Source organism: Strongylocentrotus purpuratus, unplaced genomic scaffold (genome assembly GCF_000002235.5).
Source record: "Strongylocentrotus purpuratus isolate Spur 01 unplaced genomic scaffold, Spur_5.0 spur5_scaffold_3, whole genome shotgun sequence".
Classification (NCBI taxonomy): domain Eukaryota; kingdom Metazoa; phylum Echinodermata; class Echinoidea; order Camarodonta; family Strongylocentrotidae; genus Strongylocentrotus; species Strongylocentrotus purpuratus.
In genome coordinates, this window is record NW_022145609.1 from 1996953 (window position 1) to 2018445 (window position 21493).

Sequence of the window (21493 nt, forward strand, 5' to 3'; positions counted from 1 at the left end):
CAGTTTCGTTTGTCCGTCGGACATAACATGCGGGTTTTCTGCTCGCATCGATCGTCCGTGACTCGCACGGATCGTCCGAGGGACGATCCGTGCGGTTTGCTATCCGCACAGTCTGTCCTCATTTTGTTTTACGTGTATATTTGATAAAAGGAAGCAACTCGGTAAATCATGTGGTAGACATTTTTTCTAGATATTACATAATAATAACTCTCTACAATTTTTTTAAAGCAAATGGGCCAGTCCTTTTGAAAGTAGAAGTGAATATTTTATTTAAAACCTTTATTCTATGAATATCGGCCCCACAACTGTTGTAATCGATTATACTTTTGTACGTGTCTTCGTTCTTCAACCGACTCACTACTAGTATATACTCGTGATCCAGGAAATAAAAGTGATTGAAAATGTGGTTGAAAGTGAGTGGGGGAGGCTAGAGTATTTAAGATAAGGTAGAGCGTAGCACAAATTGGCGGATGCTCAGGGGGTAGGGGCATTTAATTACGGTCAGATGAGCATATTTTAATACCTTATCCATGACACTAGCAGGTCAATAATTGGCGTATGGTCCAAGGGGCGGAGCCCCCGGAAGCGCAGGGGTTTTAGGCATTAAAATTACGGTCAGATGAGCATCCAGGGGCCAGCCTTAGGGCACAAGGTGGGATCAAGGGGGCAGAGCCCCCGGAAGCTCAGGGGTATGGGCATTTAGTTACGGTCACATGAGCATACTTTATTTTCTATTTCTTTCTATTTAATTATCTTTAATATACTTTTTCAAAAGTGTGGGGGGGGGGGGGGGGGGGCTTGAGCCCCCAAGCCCGCCGTTCCACAGGAGTATTGTTTCCCTGATCCGTATATAGGCCCTGGGGCAGCTAGCCATAATCCGATATTTGGGTCGTTTTCCGGTCAGAACTAGCCCTTACTATCATTCCAGGATTTTGTTTCAGAACCTGAGACAAAGTTACCCAATCCCTTTAAGTTCAAAAATTAGAATTCATTGACCTGTACAAAGGCTTAGGGACCCGGGGGGGGGGGGGGGGCTTGGGGGCTCAGATATCATTGAGCCCCGCAAAAAAATTTGCGGGGCTTATAGATATCATTAAGCCCCCCAATTTGTCGGTGGGGCTTAGATATCATTGAGTCCTTAGGGGCTAAAATACCATTGAGCCTCCAATATTTAAGCGGTGCTCAGATATCATTGAGCCGCCCCCGATACTTATTGCGGGGCTCGGATATCATTAACCCCCCCCCCCCCTCCTCCCCAATCATTATATTCTAGGCATGAAACTCATGTATACCTATAATCTACAGGCTTACCATTCAAATATAAACATTTTATAAATATTTATTTGGGGAGGAGGGGGGGGGGGGGGGGCTCAGACATCGGATCTCGCATACCATTGACCCCCAAAAATATATTTGGTGGATCTCAGATAATTATTATTGAAACCCCCAAATATTTTGGCGGGACTCTGATATCATTGAGCGCCCCCCCCCCCCCCATATTTTGGTGGGGCTCAGATATCACCCAATTGTTTTTTGTGGGGTTCGGATAACATCACGGAGCCCCCCGATATTTGTGTGGGGCTCGGATAACATCACGGAGCCCCCCGATATTTTGTGAGAGGCTCGGATATCATTGAGCCCCCCCCCCCCCCCCATATTTTGGCCGGGCTCGGTTATCATTATCATTATAGATTGGTGCACATCATTATGCTCGATTATCCTCTCCTATCTGTTTGTTTTTCATTCCTCTTTTAGTCATCCTTTATTTGCTACCTATGATATTTGATAAATACCAATGTATGCAAAATAAACCCTGGAGGTTTAAAGTTGTAAAGTCCAGGGCAGTTCAACACACGCAATCATGAAATAAGGATGTCTTCATCGAAGTGTCTCTGTAGGTTTAGAACCACGCCTGTGCCTACCCGCTCAGGCCACTCTACATTCAGGGGCGTCGCTAAAGGGGGGGGGGGGGGGGTGTGGGGTTGAAGTCGGTGGGATTTTTGTTATGTCGGTCGGCCAGCAATTTTTTCCCCCTCGAGCTGTGACTTTTTATCGGACAAAGAAACATTTTTGAAAATTCAGACAATGATTTAGAGTCGGTACAATGTATAGTCTTCTATTTCTAATAATTTAATGAAACGTTGAAGCTCCCGCATTTCGCGCGAGAGGGGGAGAAACTGAATTCAGACAATTAGGGTCAAGAGTAGAGAACGGTACACAACAAATCGTCTTCTTTCTATAATAACTTAATGAAACGTCTAAGCTTCCGCGCTGCGCGTGGGATGGGGAAACTGAATTCAGATAAGGATTAAGAGTCGAGAACGGTACAACAAATCGTCTTCTTTTCATAATAATTTAATGAAACGTCTAAGTTACCGCGCTTCGCGCGGGAGGCCTTTCACCCTTCCCCTCCCCCACGCGCGCTCTTTAAGTGATTCGCTTGCTCAATACCGCCCCTCCCTAAAATAAGATCCTAGCTACGCACCTGCGTTTAAATATATAGCTATGATGCTAACTAAGTTGACGAAATAATTTGTATATTTATGTCGTCGACGAAAATGACCATTTGCGCATAACAATTTAGCCTTCGCATGATCATTTTTGCGCTTCTTGCTGCCAGCAAGATAGTTTCCTTCTGCATTTAATTTTGTTGCTGTTATGAGTTTATATTCATATTTTTGTTATCAAACAGGAATAAATAAATGAATATATTAAATACATTTGTACAATACGATTTGTACGATAGTTGTACAATGATGATAGAAGAACCAATGAAAATCGCAACTGATCTTTCCTAATTCTTTTTCCCTTTTCTTTTCTTCCTCTTTGTTTTCTGTCCCTTTCTCTCCTCTTACACTTTCTCTCTCTCTCTCTCTCTCTCTCTCTCTCTCTCTCTCTCTCTTTTTGCTGAGGGGGGGGGGGGGGAGGGGTACACATCGGGAAAAATTGCAACTGATCTCACCTACCTATCTTCTTCCTCTTTTTTTTCCCCTTTCCCTTCCCTTACTTCTCTCTCTGTCTCTCATTTAAGTTTGGTAAGGGAGGCAGGGGCCTTTCACCCCCTCCCCCGATCCACATGATGTTGGTGGGATTAATTGCAACTGATCTCTGCTTCTTTTTACCCTTTTCTTTACTTCTTCCTCTTTTGTGTTCCATTTTAGCTCTCCTCTTTCCCTTTCCCTTCTTTCTCTCTTTTTTTTTTTTGGCGGGGAGGGGGGGGGGGGTGGTCGGGGGGCAGAGGCAAGGGCCTTTCTCCGCGATCCACATCTTGTGTGCATGAAAATTGCAAGTGATACCCCTTCTTTTCTTTTCTTCTTTTGGTTCTTTCCCTTTCCTTCCTTCTCTCTTGTTTTGCGGGGGAGGCAACAGCATGGGCGGCAAGGCCCTTTCGACCCCCTACCGATCTCCTTCTTTCCCCCTTTTTCCTTTCTTCTTCCTTTCCTCTTCTCTCTTCTTTCCCTTTCCCTTCTTTTCTCTCCTTCTCTCTCTCTTTCTCTCTCTTTTTGTTTGCTGAGGGGCCAGGGGAGGGTAGGCGAAGGCCTTTCGCCCCCGATCCACACCGCGTTGGTGGGAAAAAACACAATTGATCTCCCGTACCTTTCTTTTCTTTCCCTTTTCCTTCTTCTCCTTTCTCTCTCTTTTAAGTTTGCTGCTGAAGGGGGAGGCAAGGGCCATTTGCCGCCCCCCCCCGATCCCCAATTTGTTCGCGGGAAAACTGCAACCGATATCCCTCTTTTTTCTTTCCTTCCTTTTATCTCCTCTTTTCCCTTTTTTCTTTACCTTCTTCCTTCTCTCTTTCTTTTTGCTCGGGGGGGGGGGGGCAACAGCCTGGGAGGCAAAGGCCTTTCGCCCCCCGATCACCTTCTTTTCCCCTTTTCTTTTCTTCTTCCTCTTCTTCCTTTCCCTTACTCTCCGCTTTACCTTCTCTCTCTCTCTCTTCATTTTTTGTTGGCGGTTGAGGGGTCAAGGCCCTCTCGCCCCCCCACCCCCTGGATCCGCGCTGGGAAGACCTGTAGTGTCATCCCTAGCTAGCTGGCAAAGCTGAATATGGTTATCCAGTCGTTTCATTCATTAAGTATAATTATACTTGTATTGAATATGTATACGTGTGGACTAGAGTACGGAAATTCGGTGCGGCAGTCGGACTATTGGTGCGAGACCTCTTCCGCACAGATTGTCCGTCAGACATTTGAGACGCGCACGGAAAGTATGATTTTTGTATACATATCAGGGGCGGATCTAGCTTTTTGCTAAGGGGGGGGGGTTTGACCAAAATATGACGATGCAGAGCATCGTCCACGAGCCGCGTAGCGGCGAGCCGATTTTTTTTGGGGTGTTTATTTGAACCCCGTAAGTGATGTTTTCCTGGCATCTATTAACACAATGGAGACCATAAAAAGCAGTGCATGATAACGTCTTTTTTAAATCAAGTAACAGCTTAATACACAGTTATATCCAGCCTTTTTTATCATGTGTTTTGGTTAAGTTACCAGATGAGTGAATATCTTCTCACAATATTTGCACTTGAAAGGTTTCTCTCCAGCGTGCGTTCTTTTTTCTTTCTTTTTTTTTTTTTTCTTTTCTTTCTTTTTTTCTTTTTCTTTTTTTTTTTTTTTTTGGGCCGCCCAAGGGGGGGGGGGGGTTTGAACCCCCTAAACCCCCCCCCCCGTAGATCCGCGCCTGCATATCAAAGTAATATTTAGCACATTTAAGCTCAGAGTGTCTCGTGATTCAGCTTTGATGGCAGCCAATATTTTTTTTTAAATCATTCTATTTGGTTATCTTTAAAAATTAAAAATAAATTTCTCTGCGAATATCAAATCGACACTAAAGTTATGTTCTGTCGTTTTGGGGAAGTGATATGATTCGAGTCTTCGAATGCGTATTGTCATTCATTCAATTAAATTCAATAATTTTATTTCATAACTCGATCAAAACATGTCGGCATAACAAGACCCCTGAACATCCGGTGGCTTTGCCCCCCCCCCCCCCCTGGACCCCATCTAGGGCCCTAAGGCGGTCCACTGGATGCTAATCTGATGGAAATTTAATGCCCAAAACCCCTAAGCTTCTGGGGGCTCTTTCGTCCTCTTTGTGCATGGCTGATTGTCAACGAAACGTAGTTAAGTCTTTTGTCAAGTCTGCTCGTTGCTATGGCAGGCAACCAGGAAAAACCAATTCGTTTCATCAAATTATGGAAATGCAAGCATTAATTTAAACAAACAGAACTTTGTTATTCCTGATTGAGGTGTCGTATGAAAGGGCAGAAAATAAACTTTCTAGAAATGTGATTTTCTCTTTGAAATTCAGATAACGCCCGCCAAATGACTTTTTGGTACCCTCTCTTCAATTTGTTTTTAATCACTCGCGCGTGAAATATGCATCATATGAGTTACATTAAATGAAAAAGGAGGATCTATGCTTTACAAATATGTGTCATTTATTAATTATAATTGTGATTAATTCTCGGTTTCGTTTTTTTCTGGGACGCACTGTATAGTAGGCCTATACTTGCGATATGGGCACAAGGTCATTTTCCATAACAACATAAATATATTAAGATTTATTTCGTTAACTTAGTCAACATCGTAGCTACACCCGTACAAATTAGTGCTCACCACCACCTCCCCCACCACCCCCCCCCCCCCGCCTTTTCGCCGGCTAATTCGCGGATAAACTTTTTCTCACGAAAAAAAATTAAGTGCTCATTACACCCCTCGCAATGATTCACTCTCACCTCTGGCTCAAAAGTGGCAACCTATAAGACCCCTCCCCCCTCCTTAAAAGCTTGTACGGGCTTGAGCTATATATTTAACTGCAGGCACGTAGCTAGATTCTTATTTGGGGGGCGGTGGTGAGTAAGCGAAGCGTGCGAATCACTTAAAGATAAAGACCAGTTATGGTCATGCGATTGCATTATGAAAGCGGCGTGGTGGAATCGATCAGAAAAGGTTGATCATCAAGCATATAGGCTAAGTATTGGTGTGTCCTCCAAGGTTCAGGAATCATCAAATGATAAGAAATATTGGCCCAGTCTTGGTAATGTTATAAGCACTGTACACAGAAAGATGTTAATGGGACTACGCACACGTGCGCGACACGTGTGTTATATCTATCGGGTCCAAATAGATAAAAATAATTTACCAAATATATCAATTAGTAGGCGGTTTCTTGGCAAAATTTGTATGACCACGTATTAGTAAAAACATATTCTTTCACATGATTGGTAGTAAGAGCTTCCATTTCATTTTTCGAGAGGGGGGCATTTCCAAAACTGGTCTATACCTATAAAGAGCCTCGTTTCCGGGGTGTCTGGAAGACCTGTGGTCATGCATGCTTACAGTATTTCTACATGACTGAGACCCCCGGGACATGAATATGGAAATTTGGAGGAAGTAAATATCATCAACCTTTAAGCATTTCAGGTGGGGTAGCATGGTCACGATAACCAACTCGGGTACAAAATAGCGTACTGATTTCTTTTGCAGCAAAAGAATATTATTAGTCACACACTTGGATGTTGCCCACAAAATATTACATAGGATATATGTGGTAAGATTAGACTATTATATAGCATAACTAATATTCTATCAAAACAAAAGTAGTATTTATTTCCATAGAAAAGCATATACAATGTAACAATATAACAATACAAAATAGATAACAAGGAATCTTTCCTTCACATAGTGAATAGACATATTATAAAGACGTGAAAATCGTGCCCAGGACGTTGACATTACTCAGGCAGGGCCTAACATGTAAACATATACATACAAACATATATACTTGTTCTAAGATCATTAGCAGTCAGAAGTATCAGTTATAATATGAAAAATTAATTATGGGGTTCGTTCATTCTATACAGTATGCCAATATTTCTGGAGATTGATGTAACGGTGTGTTTTACATGGTCGCTCCAGTCTTTTCAATGGTTTATACACCAATGAACTTTGTACATGTCTTTCTCGCTGTAGAAAAAAACATTTATTTTATTATCATATGGCTCCGTTTAGTCTCATTTCACGACGCCCCCTATCGTCAGAGCATGGTCAGCGTCAGCAGCCTAACATGTTAGCCTATGGACGTTTTTTTTTTAAAAAATCGTTACAAATTCATTTTTTTGTTTAAAACGAAAAGCACATCCACCCCGACGTACGTTATCACTAGCTCTTTCATTTGAGCCCTCATGTCTCGTTGACTTTTGAAAGTTCACCCACCGTAATTTTTCAAAATAGGTTGCAAGCTCGCCATTGCCTATAATACACATGTGAAACAAGTCTAACTTTGGACTCAGTTTACCAAGCGATTTGAAGATTATAGGTCGAGCACACGAAACATAAAACGCATGAATTATCATAGATCACTTCTGCCTATTTCATTTTGTCCATTTCATCCAACCCCCCACCGTAATTTTTTCCATTTAGTAAAAGCAAACATTTTGCCGAGTTTAGCAAAAACATGAATATTCATGAACGGTCAGACAATACAGCCTTTTAGTACGTAACGTATAGTGAATGGGAATGTGCGATGATCCGTTCAGGAGGTAGAGGTCAGTGGTTTGTGCTGGCAATGTTCACGCGAGCGAAAATGAACAATCGGAGCAATATGTTAGAGCAAGCTTATCATTAGATTTTCTACCTCTATAATATATCAATAGAATCATATCTATCATTAATTCTATGATTTTTTTCCCCGGGCTCCCCCTGGATCCGCCACTGGTCAAGGGCAGATTCCCAGTAAGCTAAGGGGTTTCAGGCATTTAATTATCAATAATTCATTGCATTTTGCCCCGACCCCCAACATAAAAGTATCCTCTATGTGGGCATTCCATGAACCATAATGCAGAGCCCTACAGAGGAATTTTTTCCTGTTGGGGACCGGGGTGAAATGCAATGAATTATTGAAAAATTATTGCATTTTCTTTGTTTATAATTGTGATTAAGTTATGATAAAACATTGATAATTCTCAGTTTCTTTTTTTATGGGACGCACTGCATATACTCAGTCTTATCTCAATACTTACGATAAAATATTGCAGAAGACTTTGACATTATCGAACATTACTTCCTTACCTGGTATCAAAGGCAACTTGAAAGTAACACGTAGGTGTATTATACATAAATTAGTTTTGAAAACTAGCATTAATGGCAAACTAGCTAGGAAATGGAGTTAATATTTCTAAGGCTCAATGGAGGGGGTGCTAGGCTAGATGGAGAGGGTGCTAGGCTGGATGTAGTTAGTGCAAGTTTAAATGAAATCATGCTACGGGATAGATGGAGCTAATATCTCTAAGGCTCAATGGAGGGGGTGCTAGGCAATTTTAAATGAAATCATGCTAGGAGATATTATGGAGTTAATAATTAATGAGCGAGAACACTAACTGAAGTTCTTCAAAATGAAACATACAAGGTATGGGGCTTGTGTGATCATCACACGATTGTTTAGAACAAGATTGTTTGGAACCAGCAACCTTGATAACTTGGCCAGTATGACGTGACATTTCGGTACTTTATAATACATTATATCTGATATATTGGTAAAGAGTAAAGATTGTGAAAACTTTATGTAAAAATTAGTAAATTACAAATATGCAAGTAGTCAGGAAATTCCTTACACGTTCTAGGAATAAAGATTGTGATAATTCTATCGCGCTCTAACTCGCCCCCTCCCCCTCTCTCTCTCTCTCTCTCTCTCTCATTTAGTTTTTCACGTCTAGTGACATTCCTAAACATAAGCCTGGTATATAACGAAACTAAACATTATAGAAGTAGGAGCAGATGTGCGAAAATAACCAAACATCATTATTCGACATGATCGGTATCAGAAGCTCCGAGAGAGATGAAATGAGACGGAGCCTAATTTGCGTCAACTACACTATATGAGATTGAAGGTGGCTTGTGTTCCAAGTATGGTACATTGCTATCTATGCACATTAAATTGATCCACAGAAACGTATACAATGCTCGAGGTGCTGCCGGGAAGGCGTATGAAAGATGACGTAATGGTATCGAAATATAAGAAAGGAAAATAACTTCAGTTCAAGACGGTTCAAAATAATGCTGGGAAATGGAAATTAAAATGATACCGTTTTAAAACCAGTTAGATATGGTTTTTGGACAAGAAGCATGAGATAATTCATTGCTCGGCAATCTGAACTGTATTTGAAACAGAGCATCCAATATTCCTGATATTTAATAGTATACTGTCAATGAAAAAATATAACTAAAAAAAATAATAGTAATGGACCTCTTTACCCAAGGCTGTGTGTCTTTGTCGAGCACAAAATGATTCTGCTCGGGTATGCAGGCCAGTTGTTAGCCCATATTGGGCTTGAATAGACTTGAATTGAAAGACCCTTTGTTTCACCTCGCGAAGTTTGGGCGCTTTCATATGAGGAGTAAAACCTTGCCCATCATTGAATTCATGTTGTAAAGTTGTTTACAGACTGGAAAAGGATAGCATGGGAGTGTACAGATTTAATAAATGGATGTAAGTAGTACTGAAAATGTAAAAAACTTGTTTAACCTGGCAATCAGGGACTCTTGAATGTAGTTTAAAAATTGGACATGGCTTTGGGGCTAACGCTACCGGCCACCGGCTACGCTGACGACCGCCAGCTAGCTGACGACCGCCAGCTAGCTGACGACCGCCAGCTAGCTGACGACCGCCAGCTAGCTGACGACCGCCAGCTAGCTGACGACCGCCAGCTAGCTGACGACCGCCAGCTAGCTGACGACCGCCAGCTAGCTGACGACCGCCAGCTAGCTGACGACCCCCCCCCCCCGAAAAAAGACCCCCCCGAAAAAAAGACCCCCCCCCCGAAAAAAAGACCCCCCCCCCGAAAAAAAGACCCCCCCCCCAAAAAAAGACCCCCCCCCAAAAAAAAGACCCCCCCGAAAAAAGACCCCCCCCCCCAAAAAAAAGACCCCAAAGGGGCTCCATTACAGTTTTTTTCCTACACTCAGCTGCTCCCCCTCACCATAGGCCCTTTTTCAAGTTTTTTTTTGAGGAATCATTGACATATTGTGATTTGGAACCCTTTCCCATACATCAACAACACCAACAATAATTATTTTATCACACCAAACTTTGAGTGAGATGAAAATGGGTTCTAACATCAGTTTTTTCTTTTTCAAAAATTTATAAAAAAATAAATAAAAAAAGCATTAGCTGGGAGTCGAACCCGATACCTTCCAGTTGCCAGGCGTTTGCCTATCCACTAGACTAATGTGTCACACTAGTAATCTTCATTTATTTTTTCATATTGATACTTATTGTTGTAGATGTAGCAAAAGACGTATTCTAACTAATTCAGAGAGTCGCTTGTTAAAGAAAGAGTATCAAATGTTATTTTCTCCTTTGTTGAGGAGGTGGGGGGGGGTGTCCCCTTTAAAAAAAGGAGATGGACACGTCAATATCATGGGGTAAAGAAAAAAAAATTAAAAAATAACATGAGGTATAAAGAAGAAGCTGGGAGTCGAACCCGAGTACCTACATACATTGCGTTGTGAAGCGATCAGTCTTATCCACAAGACCACTTTGCCTCACTGCTACTAACTGGTTCACTTCTTGGTCTTATAGCACTTTCTGCATGTTAACGACTTTAATATGTTGATTTACTGATTTAACGATTTCGGGATGCATAATTATTCATATTTTTGCAGTCCGATGTTGTCAAGATTGCCCGTAAATGTTTTCTTTCAGTTACTGATATTTCTGATATAATAGTGAGGTTTTATGTTATTTTCATTTATTTTGCAATCTGCTGACTTAAACTTCAAGTGATATGACAATAGGCCACTGCCCTGACATAGCATAATGAACAGAACACGGATCTATTCAATTCAGGATATGCTACGAATTCTGTAACAGGGCACCAATGAATAGGGAAGCTTGGCTATTCGATTATGTGTTCAATAGCTTGCACCTGCAGCATCAATTAATGAATTGAAGAAAAAAACCCGACCCTCCCTTCATTGACGGAATATATTTGTCAATTGCGAGGATTACATAAGAGGTAATAATAGCATTCCTGACATTGCAACAATGACCGCATTACGTTGATGTATTGTCCATAAAGGTACTGAGAAGGTCTTTCTCCTTGTCTGCATGGAGGACACGCACTTTGAATATCCCCATAGAAAAAGGATAGAATGGGGCTGTAGTCTCATTTTAAAAAAGGAAAGCGATTTCGGGACAGTTCAAAATAATGCTGGGAAATGGAAATTAAAATGATACCGTTTTAAAAACCAGTTAGATATGGTTTTTGGACAAGAAGCATGAGATAATTCATTGCTCGGCAATCTGAACTGTATTTGAAACAGAGCATCCAATATTCCTGATATTTAATAGTATACTGTCAATGAAAAATATAACTAAAAAAATAATAGTAATGGACCTCTTTACCCAAGGCTGTGTGTCTTTGTCGAGCACAAAATGATTCTGCTCGGGTATGCAGGCCAGTTGTTAGCCCATATTGGGCTTGAATAGACTTGAATTGAAAGACCCTTTGTTTCACCTCGCGAAGTTTGGGCGCTTTCATATGAGGAGTAAAACCTTGCCCATCATTGAATTCATGTTGTAAAGTTGTTTACAGACTGGAAAAGGATAGCATGGGAGTGTACAGATTTAATAAATGGATGTAAGTAGTACTGAAAATGTAAAAACTTGTTTAACCTGGCAATCAGGGACTCTTGAATGTAGTTTAAAAATTGGACATGGCTTTGGGGCTAACGCTACCGGCCACCGGCTACGCTGACGACCGCCAGCTAGCTGACGACCGCCAGCTAGCTGACGACCGCCAGCTAGCTGACGACCGCCAGCTAGCTGACGACCGCCAGCTAGCTGACGACCGCCAGCTAGCTGACGACCGCCAGCTAGCTGACGACCGCCAGCTAGCTGACGACCGCCAGCTAGCTGACGACCGCCAGCTAGCTGACGACCGCCAGCTAGCTGACGACCGCCAGCTAGCTGACGACCGCCAGCTAGCTGACGACCGCCAGCTAGCTGACCCCCCCCCCCCGAAAAAGAAAGACCCCGAAAAAAAGACCCCCCCCCCGAAAAAAAGACCCCCCCCCCGAAAAAAGACCCCCCCCCCAAAAAAAGACCCCCCCCCAAAAAAAAGACCCCCCGAAAAAAGACCCCCCCCCAAAAAAAAAAAGACCCCAAAGGGGCTCCATTACAGTTTTTTTCCTACACTCAGCTGCTCCCCCTCACCATAGGCCCTTTTTCAAGTTTTTTTTTGAGGAATCATTGACATATTGTGATTTGGAACCCTTTCCCATACATCAACAACACCAACAATAATTATTTTATCACACCAAACTTTGAGTGAGATGAAAATGGGTTCTAACATCAGTTTTTTCTTTTTCAAAAATTTATAAAAAAATAATAAAAAAGCATTAGCTGGGAGTCGAACCCGATACCTTCCAGTTGCCAGGCGTTTGCCTATCCACTAGACTAATGTGTCACACTAGTAATCTTCATTTATTTTTTCATATTGATACTTATTGTTGTAGATGTAGCAAAAGACGTATTCTAACTAATTCAGAGAGTCGCTTGTTAAAGAAAGAGTATCAAATGTTATTTTCTCCTTTGTTGAGGAGGTGGGGGGGGGTGTCCCCTTTAAAAAAAGAGATGGACACGTCAATATCATGGGGTAAAGAAAAAAAATTAAAAATAACATGAGGTATAAAGAAGAAGCTGGGAGTCGAACCCGAGTACCTACATACATTGCGTTGTGAAGCGATCAGTCTTATCCACAAGACCACTTTGCCTCACTGCTACTAACTGGTTCACTTCTTGGTCTTATAGCACTTTCTGCATGTTAACGACTTTAATATGTTGATTTACTGATTTAACGATTTCGGGATGCATAATTATTCATATTTTTGCAGTCCGATGTTGTCAAGATTGCCCGTAAATGTTTTCTTTCAGTTACTGATATTTCTGATATAATAGTGAGGTTTTATGTTATTTTCATTTATTTTGCAATCTGCTGACTTAAACTTCAAGTGATATGACAATAGGCCACTGCCCTGACATAGCATAATGAACAGAACACGGATCTATTCAATTCAGGATATGCTACGAATTCTGTAACAGGGCACCAATGAATAGGGAAGCTTGGCTATTCGATTATGTGTTCAATAGCTTGCACCTGCAGCATCAATTAATGAATTGAAGAAAAAAACCCGACCCTCCCTTCATTGACGGAATATATTTGTCAATTGCGAGGATTACATAAGAGGTAATAATAGCATTCCTGACATTGCAACAATGACCGCATTACGTTGATGTATTGTCCATAAAGGTACTGAGAAGGTCTTTCTCCTTGTCTGCATGGAGGACACGCACTTTGAATATCCCCATAGAAAAAGGATAGAATGGGGCTGTAGTCTCATTTTAAAAAAGGAAAGCGATTTCGGGACAGTTCAAAATAATGCTGGGAAATGGAAATTAAAATGATACCGTTTTAAAAACCAGTTAGATATGGTTTTTGGACAAGAAGCATGAGATAATTCATTGCTCGGCAATCTGAACTGTATTTGAAACAGAGCATCCAATATTCCTGATATTTAATAGTATACTGTCAATGAAAAAATATAACTAAAAAAATAATAGTAATGGACCTCTTTACCCAAGGCTGTGTGTCTTTGTCGAGCACAAAATGATTCTGCTCGGGTATGCAGGCCAGTTGTTAGCCCATATTGGGCTTGAATAGACTTGATTGAAAGACCCTTTGTTTCACCTCGCGAAGTTTGGGCGCTTTCATATGAGGAGTAAAACCTTGCCCATCATTGAATTCATGTTGTAAAGTTGTTTACAGACTGGAAAAGGATAGCATGGGAGTGTACAGATTTAATAAATGGATGTAAGTAGTACTGAAAATGTAAAAAACTTGTTTAACCTGGCAATCAGGGACTCTTGAATGTAGTTTAAAAATTGGACATGGCTTTGGGGCTAACGCTACCGGCCACCGCTACGCTGACGACCGCCAGCTAGCTGACGACCGCCAGCTAGCTGACGACCGCCAGCTAGCTGACGACCGCCAGCTAGCTGACGACCGCCAGCTAGCTGACGACCGCCAGCTAGCTGACGACCGCCAGCTAGCTGACGACCGCCAGCTAGCTGACGACCGCCAGCTAGCTGACGACCGCCAGCTAGCTGACGACCCCCCCCCCCCCGAAAAAAGACCCCCCCGAAAAAAGACCCCCCCCCCGAAAAAAAGACCCCCCCCCCCGAAAAAAGACCCCCCCCCCAAAAAAAAGACCCCCCCCCAAAAAAAGACCCCCCAAAAAAAGACCCCCCCCCCCAAAAAAAAAAGACCCAAAGGGGCTCCATTACAGTTTTTTTCCTACACTCAGCTGCTCCCCCTCACCATAGGCCCTTTTTCAAGTTTTTTTTTGAGGAATCATTGACATATTGTGATTTGGAACCCTTTCCCATACATCAACAACACCAACAATAATTATTTTATCACACCAAACTTTGAGTGAGATGAAATGGGTTCTAACATCAGTTTTTCTTTTTCAAAAATTTATAAAAAAATATAAAAAAGCATTAGCTGGGAGTCGAACCCGATACCTTCCAGTTGCCAGGCGTTTGCCTATCCACTAGACTAATGTGTCACACTAGTAATCTTCATTTATTTTTTCATATTGATACTTATTGTTGTAGATGTAGCAAAAGACGTATTCTAACTAATTCAGAGAGTCGCTTGTTAAAGAAAGAGTATCAAATGTTATTTTCTCCTTTGTTGAGGAGGTGGGGGGGGGTGTCCCCTTTAAAAAAAGGAGATGGACACGTCAATATCATGGGGTAAAGAAAAAAAAATTAAAAAATAACATGAGGTATAAAGAAGAAGCTGGGAGTCGAACCCGAGTACCTACATACATTGCGTTGTGAAGCGATCAGTCTTATCCACAAGACCACTTTGCCTCACTGCTACTAACTGGTTCACTTCTTGGTCTTATAGCACTTTCTGCATGTTAACGACTTTAATATGTTGATTTACTGATTTAACGATTTCGGGATGCATAATTATTCATATTTTTGCAGTCCGATGTTGTCAAGATTGCCCGTAAATGTTTTCTTTCAGTTACTGATATTTCTGATATAATAGTGAGGTTTTATGTTATTTTCATTTATTTTGCAATCTGCTGACTTAAACTTCAAGTGATATGACAATAGGCCACTGCCCTGACATAGCATAATGAACAGAACACGGATCTATTCAATTCAGGATATGCTACGAATTCTGTAACAGGGCACCAATGAATAGGGAAGCTTGGCTATTCGATTATGTGTTCAATAGCTTGCACCTGCAGCATCAATTAATGAATTGAAGAAAAAAACCCGACCCTCCCTTCATTGACGGAATATATTTGTCAATTGCGAGGATTACATAAGAGGTAATAATAGCATTCCTGACATTGCAACAATGACCGCATTACGTTGATGTATTGTCCATAAAGGTACTGAGAAGGTCTTTCTCCTTGTCTGCATGGAGGACACGCACTTTGAATATCCCCATAGAAAAAGGATAGAATGGGGCTGTAGTCTCATTTTAAAAAAGGAAAGCGATTTCGGGACAGTTCAAAATAATGCTGGGAAATGGAAATTAAAATGATACCGTTTTAAAAACCAGTTAGATATGGTTTTTGGACAAGAAGCATGAGATAATTCATTGCTCGGCAATCTGAACTGTATTTGAAACAGAGCATCCAATATTCCTGATATTTAATAGTATACTGTCAATGAAAAAATATAACTAAAAAAAATAATAGTAATGGACCTCTTTACCCAAGGCTGTGTGTCTTTGTCGAGCACAAAATGATTCTGCTCGGGTATGCAGGCCAGTTGTTAGCCCATATTGGGCTTGAATAGACTTGAATTGAAAGACCCTTTGTTTCACCTCGCGAAGTTTGGGCGCTTTCATATGAGGAGTAAAACCTTGCCCATCATTGAATTCATGTTGTAAAGTTGTTTACAGACTGGAAAAGGATAGCATGGGAGTGTACAGATTTAATAAATGGATGTAAGTAGTACTGAAAATGTAAAAAACTTGTTTAACCTGGCAATCAGGGACTCTTGAATGTAGTTTAAAAATTGGACATGGCTTTGGGGCTAACGCTACCGGCCACCGGCTACGCTGACGACCGCCAGCTAGCTGACGACCGCCAGCTAGCTGACGACCGCCAGCTAGCTGACGACCGCCAGCTAGCTGACGACCGCCAGCTAGCTGACGACCGCCAGCTAGCTGACGACCGCCAGCTAGCTGACGACCGCCAGCTAGCTGACGACCGCCAGCTAGCTGACGACCGCCAGCTAGCTGACGACCGCCAGCTAGCTGACGACCGCCAGCTAGCTGACGACCGCCAGCTAGCTGACGAGCTGACCCCCCCCCCCCGAAAAAGACCCCCCCGAAAAAAAGACCCCCCCCCCGAAAAAAAGACCCCCCCCCCGAAAAAAAGACCCCCCCCCCAAAAAAAGACCCCCCCCCAAAAAAAAGACCCCCCCGAAAAAAAGACCCCCCCCAAAAAAAAAAAGACCCCAAAGGGGCTCCATTACAGTTTTTTTCCTACACTCAGCTGCTCCCCCTCACCATAGGCCCTTTTTCAAGTTTTTTTTTGAGGAATCATTGACATATTGTGATTTGGAACCCTTTCCCATACATCAACAACACCAACAATAATTATTTTATCACACCAAACTTTGAGTGAGATGAAAATGGGTTCTAACATCAGTTTTTCTTTTTCAAAAATTTATAAAAAAAATATAAAAAAAGCATTAGCTGGGAGTCGAACCCGATACCTTCCAGTTGCCAGGCGTTTGCCTATCCACTAGACTAATGTGTCACACTAGTAATCTTCATTTATTTTTTCATATTGATACTTATTGTTGTAGATGTAGCAAAAGACGTATTCTAACTAATTCAGAGAGTCGCTTGTTAAAGAAAGAGTATCAAATGTTATTTTCTCCTTTGTTGAGGAGGGGGGGGGGGTGTCCCCTTTAAAAAAAGGAGATGGACACGTCAATATCATGGGGTAAAGAAAAAAAATTAAAAAATAACATGAGGTATAAAGAAGAAGCTGGGAGTCGAACCCGAGTACCTACATACATTGCGTTGTGAAGCGATCAGTCTTATCCACAAGACCACTTTGCCTCACTGCTACTAACTGGTTCACTTCTTGGTCTTATAGCACTTTCTGCATGTTAACGACTTTAATATGTTGATTTACTGATTTAACGATTTCGGGATGCATAATTATTCATATTTTTGCAGTCCGATGTTGTCAAGATTGCCCGTAAATGTTTTCTTTCAGTTACTGATATTTCTGATATAATAGTGAGGTTTTATGTTATTTTCATTTATTTTGCAATCTGCTGACTTAAACTTCAAGTGATATGACAATAGGCCACTGCCCTGACATAGCATAATGAACAGAACACGGATCTATTCAATTCAGGATATGCTACGAATTCTGTAACAGGGCACCAATGAATAGGGAAGCTTGGCTATTCGATTATGTGTTCAATAGCTTGCACCTGCAGCATCAATTAATGAATTGAAGAAAAAACCCGACCCTCCCTTCATTGACGGAATATATTTGTCAATTGCGAGGATTACATAAGAGGTAATAATAGCATTCCTGACATTGCAACAATGACCGCATTACGTTGATGTATTGTCCATAAAGGTACTGAGAAGGTCTTTCTCCTTGTCTGCATGGAGGACACGCACTTTGAATATCCCCATAGAAAAAGGATAGAATGGGGCTGTAGTCTCATTTTAAAAAAGGAAAGCGATTTCGGGACAGTTCAAAATAATGCTGGGAAATGGAAATTAAAATGATACCGTTTTAAAAACCAGTTAGATATGGTTTTTGGACAAGAAGCATGAGATAATTCATTGCTCGGCAATCTGAACTGTATTTGAAACAGAGCATCCAATATTCCTGATATTTAATAGTATACTGTCAATGAAAAAATATAACTAAAAAAATAATAGTAATGGACCTCTTTACCCAAGGCTGTGTGTCTTTGTCGAGCACAAAATGATTCTGCTCGGGTATGCAGGCCAGTTGTTAGCCCATATTGGGCTTGAATAGACTTGAATTGAAAGACCCTTTGTTTCACCTCGCGAAGTTTGGGCGCTTTCATATGAGGAGTAAAACCTTGCCCATCATTGAATTCATGTTGTAAAGTTGTTTACAGACTGGAAAAGGATAGCATGGGAGTGTACAGATTTAATAAATGGATGTAAGTAGTACTGAAAATGTAAAAAACTTGTTTAACCTGGCAATCAGGGACTCTTGAATGTAGTTTAAAAATTGGACATGGCTTTGGGGCTAACGCTACCGGCCACCGGCTACGCTGACGACCGCCAGCTAGCTGACGACCGCCAGCTAGCTGACGACCGCCAGCTAGCTGACGACCGCCAGCTAGCTGACGACCGCCAGCTAGCTGACGACCGCCAGCTAGCTGACGACCGCCAGCTAGCTGACGACCGCCAGCTAGCTGACGACCGCCAGCTAGCTGACGACCGCCAGCTAGCTGACGACCGCCAGCTAGCTGACGACCGCCAGCTAGCTGACGACCGCCAGCTAGCTGACGACCGCCAGCTAGCTGACGACCAGCTGACCCCCCCCCCCCGAAAAAAGACCCCCCCCAAAAAAAGACCCCCCCCCCCGAAAAAAGACCCCCCCCCCGAAAAAAAGACCCCCCCCAAAAAAAAAGACCCCCCCCCCAAAAAAAGACCCCCCCGAAAAAAGACCCCCCCCCCCAAAAAAAAAGACCCCAAAGGGGCTCCATTACAGTTTTTTTCCTACACTCAGCTGCTCCCCCTCACCATAGGCCCTTTTTCAAGTTTTTTTTTGAGGAATCATTGACATATTGTGATTTGGAACCCTTTCCCATACATCAACAACACCAACAATAATTATTTTATCACACCAAACTTTGAGTGAGATGAAAATGGGTTCTAACATCAGTTTTTCTTTTTCAAAAATTTATAAAAAATAAATAAAAAAAGCATTAGCTGGGAGTCGAACCCGATACCTTCCAGTTGCCAGGCGTTTGCCTATCCACTAGACTAATGTGTCACACTAGTAATCTTCATTTATTTTTTCATATTGATACTTATTGTTGTAGATGTAGCAAAAGACGTATTCTAACTAATTCAGAGAGTCGCTTGTTAAAGAAAGAGTATCAAATGTTATTTTCTCCTTTGTTGAGGAGGTGGGGGGGGGTGTCCCCTTTAAAAAAGGAGATGGACACGTCAATATCATGGGGTAAAGAAAAAAAATTAAAAAATAACATGAGGTATAAAGAAGAAGCTGGGAGTCGAACCCGAGTACCTACATACATTGCGTTGTGAAGCGATCAGTCTTATCCACAAGACCACTTTGCCTCACTGCTACTAACTGGTTCACTTCTTGGTCTTATAGCACTTTCTGCATGTTAACGACTTTAATATGTTGATTTACTGATTTAACGATTTCGGGATGCATAATTATTCATATTTTTGCAGTCCGATGTTGTCAAGATTGCCCGTAAATGTTTTCTTTCAGTTACTGATATTTCTGATATAATAGTGAGGTTTTATGTTATTTTCATTTATTTTGCAATCTGCTGACTTAAACTTCAAGTGATATGACAATAGGCCACTGCCCTGACATAGCATAATGAACAGAACACGGATCTATTCAATTCAGGATATGCTACGAATTCTGTAACAGGGCACCAATGAATAGGGAAGCTTGGCTATTCGATTATGTGTTCAATAGCTTGCACCTGCAGCATCAATTAATGAATTGAAGAAAAAACCCGACCCTCCCTTCATTGACGGAATATATTTGTCAATTGCGAGGATTACATAAGAGGTAATAATAGCATTCCTGACATTGCAACAATGACCGCATTACGTTGATGTATTGTCCATAAAGGTACTGAGAAGGTCTTTCTCCTTGTCTGCATGGAGGACACGCACTTTGAATATCCCCATAGAAAAAGGATAGAATGGGGCTGTAGTCTCATTTTAAAAAAGGAAAGCGATTTCGGGACAGTTCAAAATAATGCTGGGAAATGGAAATTAAAATGATACCGTTTTAAAAACCAGTTAGATATGGTTTTTGGACAAGAAGCATGAGATAATTCATTGCTCGGCAATCTGAACTGTATTTGAAACAGAGCATCCAATATTCCTGATATTTAATAGTATACTGTCAATGAAAAAATATAACTAAAAAAATAATAATAATGGACCTCTTTACCCAAGGCTGTGTGTCTTTGTCGAGCACAAAATGATTCTGCTCGGGTATGCAGGCCAGTTGTTAGCCCATATTGGGCTTGAATAGACTTGAATTGAAAGACCCTTTGTTTCACCTCGCGAAGTTTGGGCGCTTTCATATGAGGAGTAAAACCTTGCCCATCATTGAATTCATGTTGTAAAGTTGTTTACAGACTGGAAAAGGATAGCATGGGAGTGTACAGATTTAATAAATGGATGTAAGTAGTACTGAAAATGTAAAAACTTGTTTAACCTGGCAATCAGGGACTCTTGAATGTAGTTTAAAAATTGGACATGGCTTTGGGGCTAACGCTACCGGCCACGCTACGCTGACGACCGCCGCTAGCTGACGACCGCCAGCTAGCTGACGACCGCCAGCTAGCTGACGACCGCCAGCTAGCTGACGAGCCAGCTAGCTGACGACCGCCAGCTAGCTGACGACCGCCAGCTAGCTGACGACCGCCAGCTAGCTGACGACCGCCAGCTAGCTGACGACCGCCAGCTAGCTGACGACCGCCAGCTAGCTGACGACCGCCAGCTAGCTGACGACCGCCAGCTAGCTGACGACCGCCAGCTAGCTGACGACCGCCAGCTAGCTGACGACCGCCAGCTAGCTGACGACCCCCCCCCCCGAAAAAACCCCCCGAAAAAAAACCCCCCCCCCCGAAAAAAGACCCCCCCCCCGAAAAAAAGACCCCCCCCCCAAAAAAGACCCCCCAAAAAAAAAGACCCCCCCGAAAAAAGACCCCCCCCCCCAAAAAAAAGACCCCAAAGGGGCTCCATTACAGTTTTTTTCCTACACTCAGCTGCTCCCCCTCACCATAGGCCCTTTTTCAAGTTTTTTTTTGAGGAATCATTGACATATTGTGATTTGGAACCCTTTCCCATACATCAACAACACCAACAATAATTATTTTATCACACCAAACTTTGAGTGAGATGAAAATGGGTTCTAACATCAGTTTTTCTTTTTCAAAAATTTATAAAAAAATAAATAAAAAAAGCATTAGCTGGGAGTCGAACCCGATACCTTCCAGTTGCCAGGCGTTTGCCTATCCACTAGACTAATGTGTCACACTAGTAATCTTCATTTATTTTTTCATATTGATACTTATTGTTGTAGATGTAGCAAAAGACGTATTCTAACTAATTCAGAGAGTCGCTTGTTAAAGAAAGAGTATCAAATGTTATTTTCTCCTT